Source organism: Mauremys reevesii, linkage group 1 (assembly GCF_016161935.1).
Source record: "Mauremys reevesii isolate NIE-2019 linkage group 1, ASM1616193v1, whole genome shotgun sequence".
Lineage (NCBI taxonomy): Eukaryota > Metazoa > Chordata > Testudines > Geoemydidae > Mauremys > Mauremys reevesii.
The window spans coordinates 18,060,943-18,084,807 of NC_052623.1; the positions used below are offsets into that span (position 1 = coordinate 18,060,943).

The 23,865-nt window shown below is 39.8% G+C and overlaps 1 protein-coding gene across 5 annotated transcripts in view; it reads left to right on the plus strand.

Moving 5' to 3' along the window:
- The window catches only part of FCHSD2 (FCH and double SH3 domains 2), a 252,994-nt gene that overhangs the window by 84,123 nt on the left and 145,006 nt on the right, over window positions 1-23,865 (plus strand). The window lies entirely within an intron of this gene.

Genomic DNA, 23,865 nt, shown 5'->3' on the forward strand with positions numbered 1-23,865 from the left:
GGTATTTGATGGAGACTTCGCAGATGGTGGATTATTTGGCCTGACTGCCGCACCCTTGTGCCTAGCTGCCACCTCACATATCAGCACAACCATCTACACAACAACACAATCAGCAAATCCAAATACAGATAGCCCCTAACCCCAGCACACACCCCTTATTTGCCACCAACACAAATCAACCAAAATCATTTTTTACTATACTTTTGTATAAAAAGGCTTCAGTGATGTACCAGGCCAATGTACTAGTCATCATGTGGCCCTCATGGTGATTTGAGTTTGAGGTCCCTGGTAGAGGCAATGCGCTTCTAGTGTGGGCTCAGCTTGTACTTGCAAAACTGCATTTTTGCTTGGGCAACATCCCCCCCACTCCACCCCCCAAGTGAAATAAGCAATACCAGCAAAAGACCCCAGGGTTCCCATTTCTCCTCTGCTCTAAGTAGATTTATAAAGCATGCATCACTATACTTAGTGGTAAGGCCAATATTTGTAAGAAGTGTTTCTTTGTTTTAGAAAATAGCCTATATCTTGGAATTAACTGCATTTACCTTAATTATACTTAACGATGTCAAGTTTGAAGTTTAGAGACAAGGTGAGTGAGATAATCTTTTATTGGACTTGTTTTTGTTGATGGAGAGACAAGCTTTCAAACTTACACACAGCTCTTCTTCAGATCACTCTGGCATTCCAAGGTGCAATCCAGACCAGTGAGGGGCTGTGTCCCCCTTGCCCTGCAACCTTGGCTGCTTCACAATGCTTTGCTGCTGTAGCTCCCACCTGGACTGCACACAAATAGCCTGCAGGCATGCAGGTCACACCCTAAGTGTCTGACCCCAGTAACCTATCAGGAAACCCCAGCCACACTTTAGCTTCCAGCAGCCGTGGTTAACACTCGCAGGGTGACCCGAACACACTTCCAGTCCCTGATTTCCCCTCCCTGCCCGCCCAAAAAGTGTGTTCTACACTGTCCAGCCTTCTCCTGTACAGTCCAGATATATTAGTTCTGTTGCCCCTCTAAGCAGGTTGATATACAATAGTTCGCAACACTGGATTCGTTTTGATTAAAAAGAATATAAAACAAGTTTATTTAACTACAAGGAGATAGGTTTTAAGTAAGTACCAATACACGGCATTAAAGTCAGAAATGGTTAAAAGAGAAATAAAGATAAAATGTTTCCTATTACTAAACTTAAATTAGACTTTGTTCCAGGTGAACAAGGTGGGTGAGATAATATCACATTTCCAGGAACATGGTTGGCCAAACTCTCAGGCCAGAATCTGCTCTCAAAGCTCAGTGTAAGCTCAAAAGCTTGCCTCTCTCACCAACAGAAGTTGGTTCAATAAAAGATATTATCTCACCCACCTTGTCTCTTTAATATCCTGGGATCGACACAGATACAAGTTTGAAGTTTTACATTCAAGCTCTTGTTTATCTAAAGGAACCCCACAATGTTAAGACACCAAAGAACATTTCAAACGGTACTGTTTTAAACATCCTTACAATTTTTTTTCCTGGACAAAGTTGTAAAGGAAGTGAATATAGGGATTCTATGAAGCCTCACAGACGTAAGTGCTATTCTGCAATGGATTCATTGTTACAAACAATTAGATAAGCCATACACATTAGAAAAGCCGGTAATAAAACACTGTTCTTTAGTTACAAAAACTTAACCACCCTCTACTATTTGAGCTAAAAACATCTCATGGTAGTTATGTATAGAACCATGCTTCTGTTTTCTGGAAGCTGCAACCACATATCAGAGACAAAATATTCATACGCTATAACCACTGCAATTAAACAATTAACTTTCCTTTGCTGAAGTCTATTTTCTTCATATATAGCAGGGGTAGCCAAACTGTGCTCACAAGCCATGTTTTTACCATTTTACCTTTTACCATTAAAGTGCGCTTGCAAGCCCCCTCCAGGCCCCCCTCCCCCCATTCTTCGCCTACAGACTGGGGGTGGGAGGAGGAAGGGCTCAGGATCTCTGCCTTGCAGTGGGGTGGTGGAGTAGGGGCTTCTGTCCAGCAGGGAGTGGGGGGATCAGGGCTTCAGCCCTGCGGGGTGCACCTGTCGGGGCTCCGGGGCTTCAGCAGGAGTGGGGCTGAAGCCCTGAGGGCAGGTGTGCCCCGGCTTTCGAACTTCTGAAGATGGCCACTCCTGACAGCCTATGAATGAATTTTCAAGGATGTCTAACTACATGAAAAATCTGAAGAGGTTAAACTTTTTCAGCTTGAGGGATAGAAACAAGATACAATTTCAAATTGGGGTATTTTTTGAATGATCAGTAAACCAAAAAAAGTGAAAACATTTTGATCTTGAATCATGATGGGTTTACTCTGAAAGAGAGAGAATTTTTCCACAAAGTTTGAGGAAAATTGATCAAAGGATGATTTTAATGAAAATGATTAAAATAGGGAAAAAGACCCCATAATGTCAAAAGTGAGAAAATTATCTTTTAAACTAAATGTGGAGGCATACTCATACATACCTAATAATTAAGCTAGAGAAGCTATGATAAAGACAAAACAGAAAAGGAAACAGAAAAGCAAAGGAAAACATACACACTTTGGACAAATAGCAAAATGCTGTGCAAGAGGTTTTTCAAGCAAAACAGATCCTTCAAAAAGCAGAAAAAATAGCCTCCCTGCAGCCACTAAAAAGGAACTGTCAGGTGGAAATTTAGAAGGCTAAGAAGAATTCTGAAGACCAGCTAGCTAAAAGACAAAAATAATTATGAAATTTTTTAATTGAATCAGAAGCAGGAAGTGTGTGAGATAATCCATAGGTCTACAAAATACACACACAATTAAATGATTTCTTTGCCTCGGTCTTCAACACAGAATAAAGTTTGGATACTGCTGTCAGAGACTGAGGTGTCAAAAAAGAAGCTGGAACAAACTGATAAATGAAACAGCGACAAGTCACTAGAACTGGATGGCATTCAACCAAGAATTTCTGTAAAAACTTATGAATAAAGTGGCAGAGCTGTTAATGAAAGATAAGTACTCATTAAAATCTAAGACTATACTGCAGGGCTGGAAGGTAGCATATGTTATATGTATCTTTTTAAAAAGGTGCTTGCTGTGACCTTAGGAACCTATGAAGCAATGTGCCTTGCTTCAGTACGTGGTAAGATGCATGAAAAGATAATTAAAGAGTTACTAAATGCCTAGATGAACATAATATGATGGGGACAAAGTAGCAGTTTCTGTAACTCCTAGCCAATCTTTTTCAGCATCTTTAAGTTTTAACAAAATTTGAGATGAGGCTGAAAAAATTAGGACTGTTTAAAAAGGAGATTTGTAGAAGGGGATGTAATAGAAGTATACAAAAAGAATAAATGGTATAGAGATGGTAAACCAGAAGTTCCTATTTACCATCTCTCATAATACAAGAACAAGGAATACCCTAAAAAACTGAAATACAATAAACTTAGAAAATGAAGGACTTTTTTGATAAGTACATAATTAATCCATAAGACTTAGCATAACAAAATATAATCGAGTACAAGAATTTTACAGGATTTTTAAAAGCCTGAATATGTGGATCATGGGAACATCCAGTTATAATAGGATAAAAAATAAAATATATAAGGATGTAAACTTTCATGAAAAATTAATTGCCTATAGTAAGCAAGAAACTTCCTTTATAGACAGTTTATTCCATAACTGTCCATCACATGGATTTACGCACCTTCCTCTAAAGCATCTAATGATAGCCAGTGTTAGAGACATGATAGTAGATTGGACAAAGCGCTGGTCTGATCTTTTGTCAAATCCTACGTCTCTACCCACAGAACTACAGAAAAATCTGCACTTTCACTCCGCTTTCTGACTGGTGGCTTACTGAAGTTGGTAGAGAGATTTATTCTGTCTGGTGACAGTTCAACTTTAAAAAGGCTGCCTACTTTTATATGCTGCTTGTTATCTGCAGTAGCTGCTGTATGAAAATATTGTAACTTTTTTTATTTGAACAATTTTTTCTTCTAGGATGGTCCATTAATTATTAAAAATCTGCTAAACAAATCACTGTAGAAGAAAAATCAGCTACATTTTCAGTTTCCATTGCAAGAGTGAGCGGTTTGTTTGGGGGAGGATGAGAGGTTTGGTTTTGCTTTGTTCCACCCAAAAACAAACTGCCAAAAATCACACTATTCCCCTATATTTGTCAGGTCTACAAAAGTCATGTTCAAAGTCATACTTTTTTCCAGAAGTACAAGCTTAATCTTTTTTTAATAGCACTACTAGTAGTAGCAGTTGCATTTTCAAAGACAGATCTGCACATTGGCACATCTCCATGAGCAAAAAAATGAAAACAGCTGAGATGGTAAAAACATACTGTTGCTGAATAGGGAAAACCATGTTTACATCAAAAGAAAATTGTTAAAATATTAGTGATAAGCCAACAAAAATTATACTGTAGATCAGTGGTTCCCAAACTTGTTCCGCCGCTTGTGCGGGAAAAGCCCCTGGTGGGCCGGGCCGGTGTACCTGCTGCGTCCCCAGGTTTGGCTGATCGCGGCTCCCAGAGGCCCTGAAAGCAGCTCCCATTGGCCTGGAGCAGCGAACAACGGCCACTGGGAGCCACGATCGGCTGAACCTGCGGACGCAGCAGGTACACAAACCGGCCCAGCCCAACAGGGGCTTTCCCTGCATGGCAGCAGAACAAGTTTGGGAACCACTGATCTAGAGGGAAACTATATCTGTATACTGTCTCTAGATACAGATATAGGACAGGACATGAACTCTTCATCCTAACTCCCCCAGTCACAGATTTTCATCTACGTTCCAAACTCTCTCTGACACTCCATCCTTAATTTAAGATTTCCTTGATTAGAGATTTCACTGTTCTCAATAACCTTTGTCCTGGTTCTGTATTGAAAAATTGCCAAATGAATATTTTTAGGATTTGTCTGGTAGACCAAGGATGAAATTCTGGCCTCAGAGGAGTCATTAGGAGTTTCACTACTTCAAAAGTGAGGCCAGGATTTCACAGCATGTGTTTAATCATCAATCTCTAATTATAGTTTTAGTTTCAATGAAATTTTCTGGACCAAATTCGGCCTGGAGGTGACAAGCTAGTGCTTTGCTCAGTCAGGCACTTTGTCCTTTCATTATATAAGTAAGAATTCTGACCTCATTTGTGTACTGCTTTATATTTCATGTTTGATTGGTGTTCTTTGGGCCCAGAGCATATTCAGTTTAAATCAATCTTAATTATAAATATTTTCAACTTTCTGATATTAAACTTCAATACTAGGATTTGATTGGTTTTGCCCTATTGTGTTTTCTTTGGAAAGACAGCTAGTCTGCTTAAGGAAACCTTTGCAAGAAGTTATGAGTTTATTTCATTGTCCAATGTTAAATCCTAAATTGTAACAATAAATGTATTGCATTCCTGCAGTGTCATTGAACACAATATCCCGTTGCTTTCCCACCCTGCCTTTCTGCACCAAGTTTACAAATTTCATCTCTAGGTCTTTTAGGAAACTAGACAGTGCTAGGGCTGGCTCTTCCATCAAAACTACACCACCACCAATTCTGCAAATGCAATAGAGAATAGCTTATCTTATTAAATTCCTTTCACTGCATAAATGGCCAATATAGTTGGTAACTGAGTTACTGAGGAAGAATCAAAAGCCGAGTAAATTTTAATTAAATACCAATCGGCAATGTGCCCAGAAATGGGACTGTAGCGAGAAAAGATGGATGGTGAAAACTAGTAATGAAAATGGTTCTCATTGCTGCATTTCAGATTCCATGCAATGCAAATTTTTCCTGAATGTGTAAGTCTTGGAAGACCCAGGCCCAATATCTGTATCTGGTGGTGTTGCTTAAGTTACCTGTTGTAAGTACTTCTCATAATTTGAGAAAGAGTTAGAATCCTTTAATCTTCAAAGAGTAAATCTTTATCTTGTTAGATAGGCCACATAACCAGAGAACGATATATCCGTGTGGTACAAAAAAATGTCAAAAGCTGCGTAAAGAATTTCCTTAAAAGCACAGGAGAAGAAACCATTTGAGTCCTGTTGACTTATTCTGTATATCCAAACTACCTTCTTTGAAACATTTAATTACTTCTGAAGTCTCATAAAGCAGTTGAGTTTCTTAAAAACACACCCCAAAAATTGGGCTCCCCAAAGTCACCAATGACCTCCTGCTAGGTCACTCCCCTATCTTCATATTACTTGATCTTTCTGATACCTTTTACACAGCTGATCCATTCTGGTTTCTCTCTTCCTTCAGATTGTATAACTGCTCTCTTGATTCTGCCCTACCTTGAGCATTTCATTTAATGACTTCAGATGCACACTTTCACCCATCTGTGCACAGGGTTTTGATCTCAGTCCTAACTTCCCTTCTTTGGTCTCAGTAGGTGCTCTACTTCAGGTGCACATGTATCTCTGAAGCTCTTGATTGGAGATTTTCAACTAGCAGCGACCATTTGGCCTGCACATGTGCTGTAAGCCTCGCTGTGTCAGACACAAAGGCTATGTAGGGGCATGTGGGCAAACTGCCCTCTTCATAGAACTGGAAGGGACCTCAAGAGGTCATCTAGTCGCATCCCCTGCACTTGTGGCAGAACTAAGTATTATCTAGACCATTCCTGACAGGTGTTTAGAGATTTTTAAGAGCAGGTTAGACAATGATGGAGGCTCTACAACTTCCCTAGGCAATTTATTTCAGTGCTTAACCACCCTGACAGTTAGGAAGTTTTTCCTAATGCCCAACCTAAACCGCCCTTGCTGCAATTTAAGCCCATTGCTTCTTGTCCTATCCTCAGAGGTTAAGAATTTTTTTTTCTCTTCCTCCTCTTTGTAACAACCTTTTACATACTTGAAAACTGTTATCATGTCCTCTTTCAGTCTTCTCTTTTCCAGACTAAACAAATCCAATGTTTTCAATCTTCCTTCATAAATCATGTTTTCTAGACCTTTAATCATTTTTGTTACTCTTCTCTGGACTCTCTCCAATTTGTCCACATCCTTCCTGAAACGTGGCACCCAGAACTGGACACAATACTCCAGTTGAGGCCTAATCAGCGCAGAGTAGAGCAGAAGAATGACTTCTTGTGTCTTGCTTAGAACACTTCTGCTAATACATCCCAGAAGGATGTTCGCTTTTTTTGTAACAGCATTACACTGTTGACTCATATTTAGCTTGCGGTCCACTAGGACCCCCAAATCCCTTTCTGCAGTGCTCCTTCCTAGGCAGTCATTTCTCATTTTGTATGTGTGCAACTGATTGTTCCTTCCCTAGGTGGAGTACTTTGCATTTGTCCTTATTGAATTTCATCTTATTTACTTCAGACCATTTCTCCAGTTTATCCAGATCATTTTGAATTTTAATCCTATCCTCAAAAGCATTTGAAACCCCTCCCAGCTTGGTATCGTCCACTAACTTTAGAAGTGTACTCTATATGCCATTATCTAAATTATTGATGAAGATATTGAACAGAACCAGACCCAGAACTGATTCCTGCAGGACCCCACTCGTTATGCCCTTCCAGCATGACTGTGAACCATGGATAAGTACTCTCTGGGAACAGTTTTCCAACCAGTTTTGTACCCACCTTATAGTAGCTCCATCTAGGATGAATTTCCATAGTTTGTTTATGAGACGGTCACACAAGTCAGTATCAAAAGTTTTACTAAAGTCAAGATATACCATGTCTACCACTTCCTCCCATCCACAAGGCTTCTTATCCCGTCAAAAGAAGCTATCAGGTTGGTTTGACACGATTTGTTTTTGACAAATCCATGCTGATTGTTACTTATCACCTTATTATCTTCTACTGTCCCTAGCTTCTGTTGGTGTCCCTAGGCTGTTTGTCAGAGAGTGGAGATGGATGGCAGGAGAGAGATCACTTGATCATTCTCTGTTAGGTTCACTCCCTCTGGGGCACCTGGCATTAGCCACTGTCGGAAGACAGGATACTGGGCTAGATGGACCGTTGGTCTGACACAGTACGGCCATTCTTATGTTCTTATATGTTTGCAACTTGCTTAATTGTTTGCTCCATTTTCTTTCCGGGTACAGAAGTTAAGCTGAGTCGTCTGTAATTCCCCAGGTTGTCCTTATTTCCCTTTCTATAGATTGGCACTATATTGGCCCTTTTCCTGTCTTCTGGAGTCTTCCATTTTCCATGACTTTTCAAAGATAATCACTAATGGCTCAGATATCTCCTCAGTCAGCTCCTTGAGTATTCTAGGATGCATTTCATCAGGCCCGGTGACTTGAAGACATCTAATTTGTCCAAGTATTTTTTAACTTGTTCTTTCCCTATTTTAGCCTCTTCTGATCCTACCTCATTTTCACTGGCATTCACTGTGTTAGCCGTCCAGTCACCACCAACCTTCTTGGTGAAAACTGAAACAAAGAAGTCATTAAACATCTCTGTCATTTCCACATTTTCTGTTATTCCCTCCCTCCTCCCCCCACTCCATCCTTGGTCTTCCTCTTGCTTGATCTCGTTTTGTGCCTTGGCCTTCTTGATTTTGTCCCTACATACTTGTGGTGTTTGTTTATATTCATCCTTTGTAATTTGACCTAGTTTCCACTTTTTGTCGGACTCTTCTTTTTGATTTTTAGATCATTGAAGATCTCCTAGTTAAGCCCAGGTGGTCTCTTGTCAGACTTCCTATCTTTCCAGCGCAGTGGGATAGTCTGCTCTTGTGCCCTTCATAATGTCTCTTTGAAAAACTGCCAACTCTCTTCTATTGTTTTTCCCCTTAGACTTGCTTCACATGGGATCTTACCTACCAACTCCCTGAGTTTGCTTAAGTCGTCCTTCTTGTAATCCATTTTCTTTATTGTGCTGTTCTCCCTCCTACCATTCCTTAGAATCATGAACTCTTATCATTTCATTATCACTTTCACCCAAGCTGCCTTCCACCTTCAAATCCTCAGCCAGTTCCTCCCTATTTGTCAAAATCAAATCTAGAACAACCTCTCCCCTAGTAGCCGTCTCCACCTTCTGAAATAAAAAATTGTCTCCAATACATTCTTAGAATGTATTGGATAATCTGTGCCCTGCTGTGTTATTTTCACAACAGATGTCTGGGTAGTTGAAGTCCCCCATCACCGCCAAGTCCTGTGCTTTACATGATTGTTAGTTATTTAAAAAAAAAAGCCTCATCCATCTCTTCTTCCTGGTTAGGTGGTCTGTAGTAGACCCCTACCATGACATCACACTTGTTTTTTACCCCTTTTATCCTTACCCAGGGACTTCAACAAGTCTGTCTCCTATTTCCATCTCAACCTCAGTCTAGGTATATACATTTTTAATATATAAGGCAACACCTCCTCCCTTTTTTTCCTGCCTGTCCTTGAGCAAGTGTACCTTTCTATACCAATATTCTAGTCATGCGTATTATCCCACCAGGTCTCTGTGATGCCAGCTGTGTTTATTGCTGTGTTATAGCTGTGTTTATTTACTACCATTTCAGGTTCTTCCTGCTTATTCCCTATACTTGTCACATTAGTATACAGACATCTAAGATACTGATTTGATTTCCACCACCACCCTGCCCCGTTCTGTCTTGTCTCTCCTTTATCCCTGCTATACCAGCCCATGCTTCCCCCAAATTCCGAACCTTCTCCCAGGTCTCCATGTTCTTGACTTATCTGTGGGCTTTGATCACCTGCTCCCTTCGAACCCAGTTTAAAGCCCTCCTCCCTAGGTTAGCCAGTCTGTATCCAAATATGCTCTTCCCCTTCACCAATAGGTGAACCCCATCTCTGCTTAGCAGTCCTTCTTCCTGGAACAGCATCCCGTGGTCAAGGAAGCTGAAGTCCTCCTGGTGATACCAACTTTGCAGCCAGACATTCACCTTTCAGGATGCATCTGTCTCTGCCTGGGCCCCTATCCTTGACCAGAAGGATCGAAGAGAACACCACCTGTGCTTCCAACTCCTTCACCCTTACTCTTAGAGCCCTGTAGTCACTTCTGATCTGCTGAGGGTCATACCTTGCAGTATCGTTAGTGCCCACATTGATGAGCAGTATGGGGTAGTAGGAGAGCATGGGGATGATCCTCAACAATCCCTCTGTAACGTCTTGGATACGGGCCCCTGGAGGGCCACATACCTCCTGTGATGCCATGTCAGGGAGACAGATGAGTGCCTCTGTCTCTCTCAGAAGAGAGTTACCAATCACCACTACTGTTTCCTCCTGGGAGTGGTGGCTGTGATCCTCCCAGCCTTGGGGGTGCATGGCTTCTCCTCCTCCTCCAGGGGTGATTCCTCATAGCTCGTTGCCAGGGCAGCGGTTTTCCATCACAATAGTGGGTGGGTTGGGAATAGGGGTGGAGCACTGCCTTCTGCCAGAAGTAACCAGCTGCCAGTGTCCTCCCTGTAGCAGAGCCATATCCTCCTCCCCTGGTGGTGTGACAGCAGTCCTCTGTAGCTGGATAGCTTCCTCAGTCTTTGATGTCTCCATGTGAATACTCTCATGGAATTCCTCATGGGCACGGATGCTCCGCAGCCTAGCCACCTCCTCCTGTAGCTCTCTCACCTGCTTCCTGAGAGACTCCACCAGCAGGCACCTGTCTCACTGGATGGTCCCCCCAACACTAGCTTTCTGAGAGTGGTAAATGCAGGCCTCAGTCTCTGCAAATCCACACCAGGATCTGGATAGAGGCATCCCTGGTTAGGTTGTCTGTCTAGATACAGGTGCAGGTGGAGGAGACAGGAGCAGTGTTGGCCCTGGCGATGCGGCCCTTCCTAACCATAGAGATTATATTACAATTCCCTCCTACAAACTCCCGTTTGCAATCCCTTGGTTGCTTAGCCTCTGGCTTTTAAGGCCTTCTCTCCTAGGTCAGCCCTACCCCATCATTAATCACACAGTGGGAGGATGATCACAAGGCTGATTGAGGCTGATCAAAGATGATCAAGGATGATCCAGGGAACAAAGGCTCAAACAGTCCCCAGACACATAAGCCCAACTGACCCAGTAACTGAAATAACCTGAAAGAGAGAGAGACGCAAACAGCCAAAAAAACCTTACTCACCCCAAGATTAGTATTCACACTTTGATTCCTTCTCAGTCACCTTGGCCTGAGACAGAGCCATAACATGTCCGCCTTGAGCGTGCCTCGACCTTTCTGTTTTTCCTTAGTGCTAAACTAATTAGTCTGGTAGCAACTTAGAAGCTGGTAATATAGTTAGTAGTTAGTTTGCATAGGTATTGAGGGGATTGTTTGTTCTCTGCTTGTTTTTCCTCTAGGAAACTTGTTTACCTGGCATGGCATGTCTGGCTTGCCAGGCTTCAAACACTATCCCTCCTGCCGAGAGGCTATTCCTGTAAGCCATGGACACTCTAAACATGTCTCTTGCTTGGGGGAGTCCCTCATCTCCCAGAAATGTAACTTCTCCTTGGTCGTCAAGTCTAGGCCAGGGAAGAAGTTCAACCTAAGACTTTGCGATGGAACGCTCCCTGCGACCCTTCGCCCTGTACATCTGTCCCTGGATGGATCCAGTGCCTCTTCTTGCTTCTTGTGGCAAGTTCCCCTAAGGAAGGGAAGACTTTGGGGGCTTCTGAGAAGACTCCCAAAAAGAGGAGCGTGGACTCAATGCAAAGACCCAGCTCCAAAAAACACCAGGTCCCCAGTTAATGTGCAATCTCCGAAGATACCATTGAGGCCAAAGACTTCACCGCTAGTACTGACTAGGTCATGAAGCCCTGGAGCTCCAAGAAGAAGAGACGTGGCTCTGATAGGGTTCCAGTAACCTCTACCAGCAAGGAGAGTAAGCATCGGGCACCAATGCATCTGGCCCAGCTGTCCATCTTCAACTACAGTGTGTTCTTCATTGGTACCATCGGCTTCAGCAACCATGGCCTCTGCTGCCACATCAGTACTGGATCCGTTTCATACCACAGGAATTCCAATACTCTAAGGACCTTTTGGTATTAGATGAATCAGACTCTCCACTTCTTATGGGTACCGAGTGCTTTTTTGGTATCAAGGCCCTGGTCTCTGGGCTACTATCCTCAAGCACCACAAGACTCTCCACCATTTTCAATGGGTGCCTCTCCATGGGATGATGTGAAGGAGGATGAGGAAGACTTTCAATCACTCTCCTCAATTTTGGTCAGATTCTCCGCATACTCCTTCAGGAATCTCTTTCCAGCTAGTCACAGGCAGTATTGTACTGGTCACCGACGGTGATGGAATCAATCCTGTATGTGACCTCCACTTTAGTATGGACCACAGTGGCCATACTGGGACCTCTGGGTGGCTTATTGACAGCAGTTTGCAAGACCACTGATACTGTCTCATAGGGAAATCAGGTTTGTGCAACCTACCCCTCCCCAACCAGCCCCCACACAAGACAATTTGAGGAACAGGAGGCTAGGATGGATGAAAAGATCACCCCCTGAAACTCCCATCTCATCTTTGTTGCCCCATGAGGTGGTCATGCCTCCACCACCTTCCATAGCTGACAACTTCAGACAATTTCAAGACCTCATTAGGAGGATAGCTCTCACACTTCAGATTCCTCTTGAAGCGACCAAGGATCTGCAGCATAAACTGCTGGATATCTTGCAGTCAATAACACCTTCCAGTGTGATGTTACCGATCAATGAGACACTTCTAGATCTGGGTAATACAGTATGGCAAACATCTGCCACTATTCCATCCACAATGCTCCTTCCTGATGTCATCTTTCCCTTCTCCAACCATATTATCCCCCCGCCATTGCATCCTATTGTGTCTCCCTCCTTTAAAGCATAATAATCAAGCTCCTCCTCACTTGCAAAGCTTTACATAATCTTCCCCTCATCTGCTTTATATCCATTTCTCTCTACTATCCCCTTTTCCTAGCTTCTTCAGTCTTCTCACCGTCCTCCGTGCTGTGAATATATCTACACAGCATTTAGGAGCGAGCCTCCTGGCCTGGGTCGACATTCTTGGGTTAGCAGGGTTCACTCTAGTGCTCTAAAATTGGACTCTGAAGCCTAGGGAGTGGGAGTGAGTTTCAGAGCCCGAGCTGCAACTTCAAAACACTGTCTATATAGCTTATTTTAGAGCACTAGCATGAGTCCCGCTATCCTGAGTCTGTCATTGTGGGCTGGGAGGCTCACGCCAAAATGCTGTGTAGACTTACTCTGTGACTCATGCTATCACTCTCTGCTTTTTACCGTCAGTCATGCTACTCCCTGTTCCTAGCATACATAGTCTCCTCTTTAAGTAGTCTTTTCTTCTCAGTCTCCACACTTTCCATCTCATGAGCTGTCATCCTGGGTCTGTCTTATGTTTGTCTGGGGTTTTTTAGATCAAGGTGGATTGATTTAAATCAGCAAGCAGGAAACCTTGATTTTAATCATTTTAACCTTGTTTTACATTTATACTTTTTAGTTATTTTCATAAAGAAAGGTTGATTCTCATTGGCTGATAGATATTCAAATGTGCATTTGGAGCTAAATATTACATTTACTCTAAATTTGGTACTTCTTTTTGCTAACCAGGAGGATACATTATATCTAAATACATTTAAGTAATTAGAAAGTGTAACATACATTTATTCAGATTCTTAACTTTTACCTTTTTATATGATGATAGAAAGTGGTGAATGATGCATTTTTATGTACTAGATGATTAATTTTTTACTTGAAGTTTGTGTCCGGCTGCATTTGAATAGAAATTGGAAATTAATTTAAAAAGCACAAATAGCATTTTTAGTATTGTTTTTATTAATAAAATGATCTTCAGTATACTGGATACATAAGAAGGAAAGGTAAGTTTACCAAAACATGTTTTGCATTTAAAACTGATTGATTAAATGAAAGATGTATTATCTGTAGTTAGTAAACTGAACTGATTGTTTCTGCTCACCCTGTCCTTCAAGATTTTAGAACTAGTAGATTCTATCCTCTGACACTTCATTTTTTTGTAGATGGGAAGAAGAAAATAAGCTTTTCTGCTTTTTCAACTCCCAACTGTTTTTTTAACTTTTAACGAATTAGCTATTGAATTGAACTCATTAAAGTGAAATGAAGAAAATATTCTCTTCTACTGCTGTCAAAAGCTGGTTTAGTACGTCAACTAACTCTGGATATATATATAATAAGACTGTAATAATTATAGTATGTTTAGGCCTTAATATAGGTTGTCATAATTCCAAATAAATTCATTTTAGGTGAAAAATGTATTTAATATAAATAAAAAATTGAATTTAAATAAAATCAGTTTTTAATTTTTTTAACTCACCAATTTTTTTTCACCCTGATTTAAATGGTAAGTGCTTCTGAGCAGGGAACATGTCTTGGTCTATGTTTGTAAAATACTATATACATATTTTATAATAGTGTGAAACCAACTGAGGTTAATTAACTTACACATTGGGTTGAATTTGTTCCTTTGTGTTCAGAAAAACACAATGTATTTAATAAACTAGGAGTCAAAATGAAAAATGTGAGTAAAGAAAGATTTGAGTGGAGCAGATGAGACCTGAGTACAAATTTGAAACTTCCTATAGAGGAAATAACAGGTTATTTTAAAATCTATTATTGAGCCATGCTGATGTCAATATGAGTGTAGTTCATTTTGGTTCTGATTCTGTTTCAGAATCAGATATGTTGCCTTTTCTTAGGAGAAATTTATTCTTGATGTGTTCGTGTAAAACAAAGCTTTAGAAAGCTAATTTGCATTTTTCTGTCATGTATATACAGTATTCTCGTCTTTCTGGCTTTGGGCATCCATGTGAACAGCATTTAACTTTGCAGAAACTTAAAATTTTAGGCACACATTGGCCAGTGTGTAAGATGCAGTACCAAATGAAGTTAGAGAAATAAAACTAAGTGATCTCTGTAATTTCCCTGCTTTATCTCAGTTTGAAAGCTTTATTCAGATCTTTGTGTCCAGGATTAATTTGACTTGGCACACGCCAATGTCTGTCTTGCAAGACAAGATGGTTATTTACCATTAATTTCTTTTTTTTTCTTTCTCCCATTGGCTTATAGTTAACATAATTTCTCTACATTGATACAAGTAATATATGAGCAGCAAAAAATATTTTAGGAACGAATAGCTGAATTACCAGTAACTAACAGACATTCAGATGTGAACTGATGAATTATCCTGTTACTCGTCCAAAAATTTAAACCAGAAATGTACTGGTATCTTGAGCCTTAGAATGATAAAGAGTAAAGCCATAATCTGTATATTAGAATGAAAGTATTGAAGCAAGGAGCTAGAGTGGAATAAGAAGAGTTTACAGGTGTACATTAATTATACACTAAATTAACTGTAGGGATTTTTGCACAACATGTATTAGTCTTTTACATATGCTTATTATGTATATGTATGAGAGAGAACAGACAAGGAAGGATAACCAACTGATTTGAAATTTTAAAAAGTTCAGAAGATAAAATATCCTTTCCTAATGTTGGCTTTTCCAGTTGGCTCATAGAAAATGTACTTTCAGTCCAATTCCTTCTTTGAATTGGACATAGTTTTGTTTCCTCCTATCTGCTAACTTTGAGTAAAGAGCATAATTTAGAGGGAAATGTCTACAAAAAGCCAGTTTGCTTGAAACAACCTTTGTGAAGAAAGTATTTAGTGAGATTTTCAACTTTTTGGCACTGCTTTTCACTGAGGTGTGACAGTATGGTCTGGAACGTACAATTACTGTTGCTATTTTATGCAGTAGGATGCTGTTGAACTTCCAGCTGCTGAGAGCTCAGTATGTAGTAATAGTTTGATAAATCAGAATATAAAAGGGAGAATTTGGGGTTTGGCTAAAGTAATAAGGTACCTAGAAGAGGGCAAGAAGACATGGAGAACATGAGTGAAGATACCAATGAGGGAGTTCAGTTCTTTTAGTGTGTACAATACATTAAGTAAAACATCGCATATGGTACTTTTCAGTATAATCTTCATCTTCATGACACTGCAATGAAATCTACTAAATCTTAGTAAATGTCCCAGTTGGTCATGAATTAACAGTGACACAGATCCCTGAAATCTATGTATGGGAAAGCTCTGCAACTTCACCAAAAATGTTCCACTGTACATGTAGAAGCACTCATTAGGTATCAAAACATCTCAGCCAGGCTGCATGAAAATAATTTTTGAAGTGTAACCTCTTCCACAACCCCATTGTCACCACCATTAGACACTTTTCTGCCTTCAGAATCCACCATATTTTTGTCTATTTTGTTGTCAGTGTTCTTAAAACACAGACCAAAAAACCATTTCATTCGTGAAATATATTTTAAAAGTGGAAGGTACAGCCTGAGTTTCAGTAAAACTCAGTTAAACAGAAACGCTAATGTAATTAGGTTGAGGGAAGGTAGAGATCCTATACTAATACATTTTTCTGAGCAGTTCATATGGAAGAGCAAAATGTTACATAAATATGTTGATTAAAATTTGGAAATGTTACTTTTTTAACCCTGTTTGTATATCTGCTTAAATGACTGGACCCCATAAGAGGAGAGGCCATTCTTGATTTAGTCCTAAGAGGAGCACAGGGTCTGGTCCAAGAGCTGAATATTGTCAGCTACAACAGAGCCATACAAATGCCTGTTCTCACTTTCAGGTGACCTTGTAAACAAGAAGTGGGCAGTATTATCTCCCGCAAATGTAAACAAACGTATTTGTCTGAGCAATTGGCTGAACAAGAAGTAGGACTGAGTGGACTTGTAGGCTCTAAAGTTTTACACTGTTTTATTTTTGAGTGCAGTTATTTTTTGCACATAATTCTACATTTGTAAATTCAGCTTTAATGATAGAAATTGCACTATAGTACTTTGTATTTGGTGAATTGAAATACTATTTCTTTTGTTTTTTAAGTGCAAATATTTGTAATAAAAATAAGTATAAAGTGAGCACTGTACCCTTTGTATTCTTTGTTTTAATTGAAATCAATATATTTGAAAATGTAGAAAAGATCAAAAAATATTTAAATAAATGGTATTCTATTATTTAACAGCATTATTAATCGTGTGATTAATCGTGATTAATTTTTAATTGCTTTACAGCCCTAATAAGACGACAGAAAATATAATATTGCCTCTATATAAATCCAGGGTAGACCCACATATTGAATGCTGCGTGCAGATGTGGTCGTCCCATCTCAACAACAACAAAATTGGAATTAGAAAATGTTCAGAAAAGGAAAACAAAAATGATTAGGGGCATGGAACAGCTTCCATATGAGGAGAGATTAATAAGACTGGGACATTTGTTTGGAAAAGAGACGACTAAGGGGGGGATATGATAGAGGTCTATAAAATCATGATTGGTGTGGAAAAAGTGAATAAGGAAGATTGATTTACTCCTTCACATAATACAAGAACTAGGGGTCTCCAGATGAAATTAGTAGGCAGCAGGTTTAAAACAAACAAAAGGAAGTATTTCTTCATCCAATGCACAATCAACCTTTGGAACTCTTTTTGCCAGAGGATGTTGTGAAGGCCAAGATTATAACAGGGTTCAGAAAAGAACTAGATAACTGCTGGGATGATAGATCCATCAATGGCTATTAGCTGGGATGGGCAGGGATGGTGTCCCTAGCCTCTGTTTGCCAGAAGCTGGGAATGAGCGACGGGATGGATCACTTGATGATTACCTGTTCTGTTCATTCCCTCTGGAGCACGTAGATTTAATAAAAATCCCTGCTACCAGACTAGCAAATTCGTGTGCTAGTTCTTTCAATATTCTAGGATCGATATTACCCCCTCATTTGAGCTTTAGGCTTTTCTTCCACATCAGGTATAGTAATTTCCATTTCTGTACACATTTCCATCAGATGTCCTTCCTTCATGCCCATGTTCAATATTATCATACTTATTGAAAACTGAGGCAAAGTATTCATGTAGTTTTGGGACTATATGTAAATTATCTTTAATCTCCTTCCCATCCATACTGTCTAGCAGCCCAACTGCATACTTCCATATTCTCTATTTATTTATATAACTAAAACACCTCTTCTTATTTATTTTAATTTTCTTGGAAGGAGCTAATTCAGCTTGACTTTTAGCAATTCTCAACATGTTATTCCTACATTTTCTAACCTCCAAGATGTGGCTTTTTCCCCTCTGATCAATCCCTTCTTCCATTCCCTATAGACTCTCTGTTTACTCCTAATAACATTTTTGAGGTGGTTATTCATCCTGCTGAGCCCAGAGCCTTTCCCTACAAGTTTTTCCACGTTGCTTGGAATGCTAATTCCAGATGGTTTTTGTACAGCTGATTTGAAGAAATTCCAAGCCTCCTCCTTCAGCTCTGCAGTTAAGATGATTTCTCTAATTCCCTTAATTTACCAAACCTGCCCTTTTAAAATAAAAAAAAATCGTTGATCTAGTTTTGATTATCCTTCCATAACTCGACAGATCACAAAATTATATTATTCATATTAAAACATCATATAAATAAATTAAATGGGGAGATGTCAAATACAGTAAAATAACCTGGAAGTGTTAAAACACCTTGAACACTGTGGCCAAACCTTTATCTAGGTGGAAGGGGTGAATTCCCCAGTGGGAAGTAGCTTTTTTCAGTACTCATACTATCTCATTATCTAGTCTAAGGATTGAGTCCAACAGGACCCTGAAGCTTCACACCACTTTGAGAAAGTGGCTCAGATACCTGGTGATGGAGGTGCCTTTGATGGAAGGGCAGAACAGTCCTGGAGCACTTTCCAATTCCAATTATCATTGTCTTGTTTGACTGGTTTTAGCTTGAGCTACCCGTTCTTCAACCAGGTGCTGATTTCCTGTGAGCAATGACATCCTCATGATGATACACAGATAGGTGTCATTGGCATACTGTTTGCAGTGGCTCTCACTGCATTTCATCACCTCTCCATGTCTGATCTCACAGAGATGACGAAGGGAGATAGGCAACTGTTCTTTCTCCACAAGAACCCTCACTTGCAGAATCCCACAGGGATCCAGCCTATCACCACTTTCTTGGTTCTGCTGGAAAGAATGATTGGAGGGAGCCATTGTAGTCCATATCAGCTATTCAGTTAGACGGGTCAGAAACCTTGTGTTCAACTGTGAAGGCTGGAGAGAGGTTGAGTAGTATGAGCACTAATATGTGGTGTCTCTCCATTGCCACGAAGTAGATGGTCAACTGTTAGTGCCACTAGTACTTCCTCCATGTTGTGCCCTGATCTGAAGCCTGGTTGTGACATCCATGGTGTTAGCAGATATGTTCTTGAAAGGCGCCACAGGACTCTTTGCTGCTTTTACAGATCCAGACTAACACGGCTACCCCTCTAATACTTGATATTTGTCTAGTTAGAGGTACATGGAATTATTTCACTGTGCAAGAAAAGATTACAGTTTGGATGTACTCGTATAATACTGTGGTGTGGTGATTAAGGTACTTATTAAATGATTTCTAAGGGAGCAGGGTACTTGATGTACCTGGGAGAGGGATGCCCAATTTCTGCCCCTTATCAATATGGAGAGGGTATGTCCTCCAACATCTGGATGCCTCCTACCAGCCCAGAAGACATGCAGGACTTATCTGTTGACTTGGGAATCTCTACAGGTTGTCACCACCTATTGGCTGATTTGCAGGAGGCAAGGGAGCAAATTGGCTCCATTTGGCCTGAGGCTACCATCTGGGTGCTCATTTGCTGCCTACTCCTGCCTTGCAGGTTGTTGTAGTTGTCAGAGATGGGTTTCCAGACTTGCTATGAATCTGATTAGATTGCTTCTTTTGAGGTGAGGAAGGGTTGGGTTTTTTTGCCTCTGTGCAAGATTGACAAGGTGTCTGGGGTTTTTTCACGTTCATGACATCTCACAGGCCTCTTTGGTTAGGACGATAAGGATAAGGGATAGCAATTGAAAAAAGGAAGAAGAAAACTTAGAGTGGGCTAATAAATGGAGTAATTACCTTTGCAACTTGGGGGATGCATCCAGTGCAAGTGAGAGATTCGTGGGCCAGTTCCTGGGGTAAACTTTTGCTGGAGGCAGCTGGCATAGACCCCATTAGCCAGTCTCACCCACACTGAGGCATCCCTTTTCTGTATCCTTTTTTACCCTGGGGGGTGCGGATTGAGTAGCTGCGCTAAACTGTCTTCATTTAAAGAAGGTTGTGCTGAAGGGGGCAGACTGTCATTTGCTGTTAGCTTGTGGGAGGGAGGGAGGTAGTCCCTCTCATTAGTCTATTTAAAATTAATAAAGCTGCGCTCTGCTGCTTTAATTGCATCTCTTTGTATAAAGTTGTGTCCCAATGAAGCCTGTGAGAGGAAAATCTTCCCATAATCAGCAGAATGATAGGTAAATCCTTTCCCCTGCTGTGTAGGGGAATGATTGACATTTGTGAGGTAGAAAGTATTTCATTCAAATCACTTGAGAAAAATCCTTCTTTAAAGATTTTGGACAAGGTTTTGAAGCATTTTATATGATGCATAAGGACCACTCGAGCTGTTTAGGTGCACATTTTACATAGGTTTAATGTACGTTACATACAGTACAAGAAAATGTCTCACAGACACAGTTTTCACATTTTAGTGTTGTACAACAAAGGAAGGGGGGCGGTTACAATCTTCACACTGTTTTGTTTTGTTCCTCAGTGGAATGCAAGGGGAAAATGCTTAATAGTTATGCATGAACAATGCATTTCCTGGGGTCGGAACACTCCCTTTGACCTCTAGTATCAGCACTCCTATATAGAAATACCAGGCATCTTATGATTCCTTCTCTGATGATAAATGCTTGAAATGTAGCACAGCAGCAGAAGACTGGACTGGTAAGTAAGTGTGTAAGTGTATATAGTTATCTCCTGTGCACATTCCCTCTCTTGTTTCTCCCCTTTGCGCAGGGGGAAATCTGCTTGGTTTGTTTTTCCACATGACTGGGAAACAATTGCTTCTTCCACATGGAGCCCTTCTCCCATTCCTGGGAAAATAGCAGGGAATAGTGAGCATTTGCATAATCGTCTTTAGTGCTATTGTGGGCGGGCTTTGGATGCCGGCACAGAGTTGTAGACTGGCCACCTGTCCAGAACAAATGAACTTAGCCTTTGTGTAACATTATCTGGTTTTCCACAGTGTTATTTCTGTGTAATGAATAACTTGATTAAAATATTATAAAACCCATCATTCAGTAAATGTTTGTGTTGGGTTTAAATCCCTCTTTCAAGGCAAAAAAGAATTTCCTCTTTCTGTGCTACCATAACTATATTTTCAGGCCCCCTCTGACATAGTTTTATAACTGCCTTTGTGAAATTATCCTCATGAATATTAATTAGGGGTGTGGGAATAAAAACCCAAACCTCAAAATGATTTGCATTCCCCTCTGTATAAATTATAAATTAAGTGTTGTCTAATGTTTTCTAATGGTCCGTTTCACCTATGTAAAACAATTAATTAAACAATTGAGTTCTTAGCAAGGAAGTAGAGGAGGGTAACAAAGGTTACTGATTAAAGTTGCCCTCTCTAGTGCTTCACCACAAAAGTTAATCCTATGCGCTTCACACATTTCTTTGGAGAGTGCATATAGTGTTGCTAGTACTGTTCTGTATTCTCTATTAAATCAGAACAGTGACCAGATATTTTCAACTTTAAGTGGAAAAATTAAAGGTACACTATTTCATTGAGATTTGATGTAGCTGGTAGCCAGCCAGGTTATATTAGTTTTAAATGGAGGACTCAACTGTTGTCTAGTTAGTATATTTACCATTTTGTATTAACATTCTCTAGTGAAAGATATACACAGTGTAGAATATTCTGTGAATTTCACGTTTAAAAATACGGTGCAAGGCAAAAAATCCTCTAAGCTTCATTTCCTTTTTGCTGTAACAGAGGAATGCAGGCAGGCCTTGATGGTAAGATTTCTCTAATGGTTAAATATACCTTTGGTATTTACAGCCCCCTTTTTTTCCAGTTGTTCTTAATAATTATTATATCTTATAGGTGGTCTTTCATTATTTTCTTTCTATATTTAAAAACAGTAAAATCAGCAATATTGAACATATTTGGTTAAAATAAAAATGCGCACTCAGAAAAAAACAACCCAAAAAAACCTTGTTTTCTCAATTCTTCTTAATAACAGCTGTGGATAACAGAACTGCTTCCAGGGAATATAATGGCATGGTGTGAAATCAAGAAGCACTGTGATACAGGCTTTCCTTGAACTTTCATTTATGAACCTGTAATCCTTCTCTGTGTTCTCTGGAAGGAAAGGCTCAGAACCCTTGACCTGACATTTATGATTACTTTTTTTTTTTTTTTTGGTGAGGGTAGAGGAGAGAGAGGAATCACAGCCTTCTGCATCAATTAGAATTATATTTAAGTAGTTAGGCTTGATTCACATTTCACTTTTTTATACTGTGTTTCAACACAATGGCATTTAATTACTGCTATACACTAATGACCACTTGTGGTGATGGGACTGAGTGGCTACCTTATAGTCCTTTCTTTATGCAGTGTTGTAGCCATGTTGATCCCAGGATATTAGAGACACAAGATGGGTGAGGTAATATATTTTATTGGACCAATTTCTGTTGATGAGACAGACAAGCTTTTGAGCTTACACACAGTTCTTCATCAGGTCTGGGAACCTTAGTCTTTTTTTTAATTTATTATCCGACAATCTGGTGTAAAATAGATGTAAGATGAATGTTGCAGTTTTGTGTATACAAATAATAGTATATCTTGCTAATACAGTGCAATACAGTTGGATGATTGTGGATTTTTATTGTGAAAGTTGTTTTAGGAGTCTGGCTGATCTATTCCTTAAATCTTTTTGTAGATCAGTAGTATTGGTAAGGGGAAAACTAGTTTTGTTTATTTGTTTGTGTCTGTGTGTATAATTTTATAAATATATATAATTTTACTTGCTTTCCTCTTTAAAAACTATTTCATACAGGAAAGAAAGTAAAATTATTAAATTAAATGTTGCTACAATGAAAGATAATTCAGAACTAAAGTAAAAAAAAATACTATTAAGCAGGAACACAAATGTCTTGTGGGGTTTGGTGTTCTCCAGAGAATTCAAACCATCAAACACATCTGGAAGAAAGCAGGGAATTGATAACCACCATTCGTTAACAAGAGGGGAAGTAAAAGGCCTTGATGTGTCCATTCTGAAAAATTATTAACCTTTCCAAACATCTGTTAGTTTCTTAAGGTTAATGATTTTTTTCTTTGACAAGGTTACTGTGAATAGTGGGGAAGCTCTAGCTGTGATACATTGTGATTTTAGTAAGGTTTTTGACACAGACCCACATAACATTCCATAAGCAAAGTACTCTAGATGAAATTATAATAAGGTGGCGTGCAAAACTGGTTGAAAGACTGTACTCACAGAAGTTATAAATGTCAACCTGGGAGGATGTATCTAGTGGGGTCCTGTGGGGCTCTCTCCTGGGTCTGATACTATTCAATATTTTCATTAATTATTTGGATTATGGAGGAGAGAGTATGCTTATAAAATTTGCTTATAACACTAAGTTGGGAGGAGTTGCAAGCACTTTGGAGGACAGGAATAGAATTCAAAAGGACCCTGACAAATTGGAGAATTGTTGTGAAATCAACGAGATGAAATGCAGTAAAGACAAATGCAAAATAATAAAATAAAAAAATCAAATGTGCAACTACAAAATGGGGAATAACTGGCTAGGTGATAAAACTGCTGAAAAGGATCTGGGGATTATAGTGAATATAAACATATTGAATATATAAACGAGCAGTGTGTTGCAGTTGCCAGAAAGGCTAATATCCTTCAGGGTTGTATTAACAGGAATGTTGTATGTAAAACAATTGGGAGGTAATTGTCGTGCTCTGCTCAGCACTGGTGAGGCCACAGCTGGAGTACTGTCTCCAGTTCTGGGCACCACATGGTAAGAAAGATGTGGATAAATTGGAGAGAGTCCAGAGAAGAGCAATAAAAATAAGA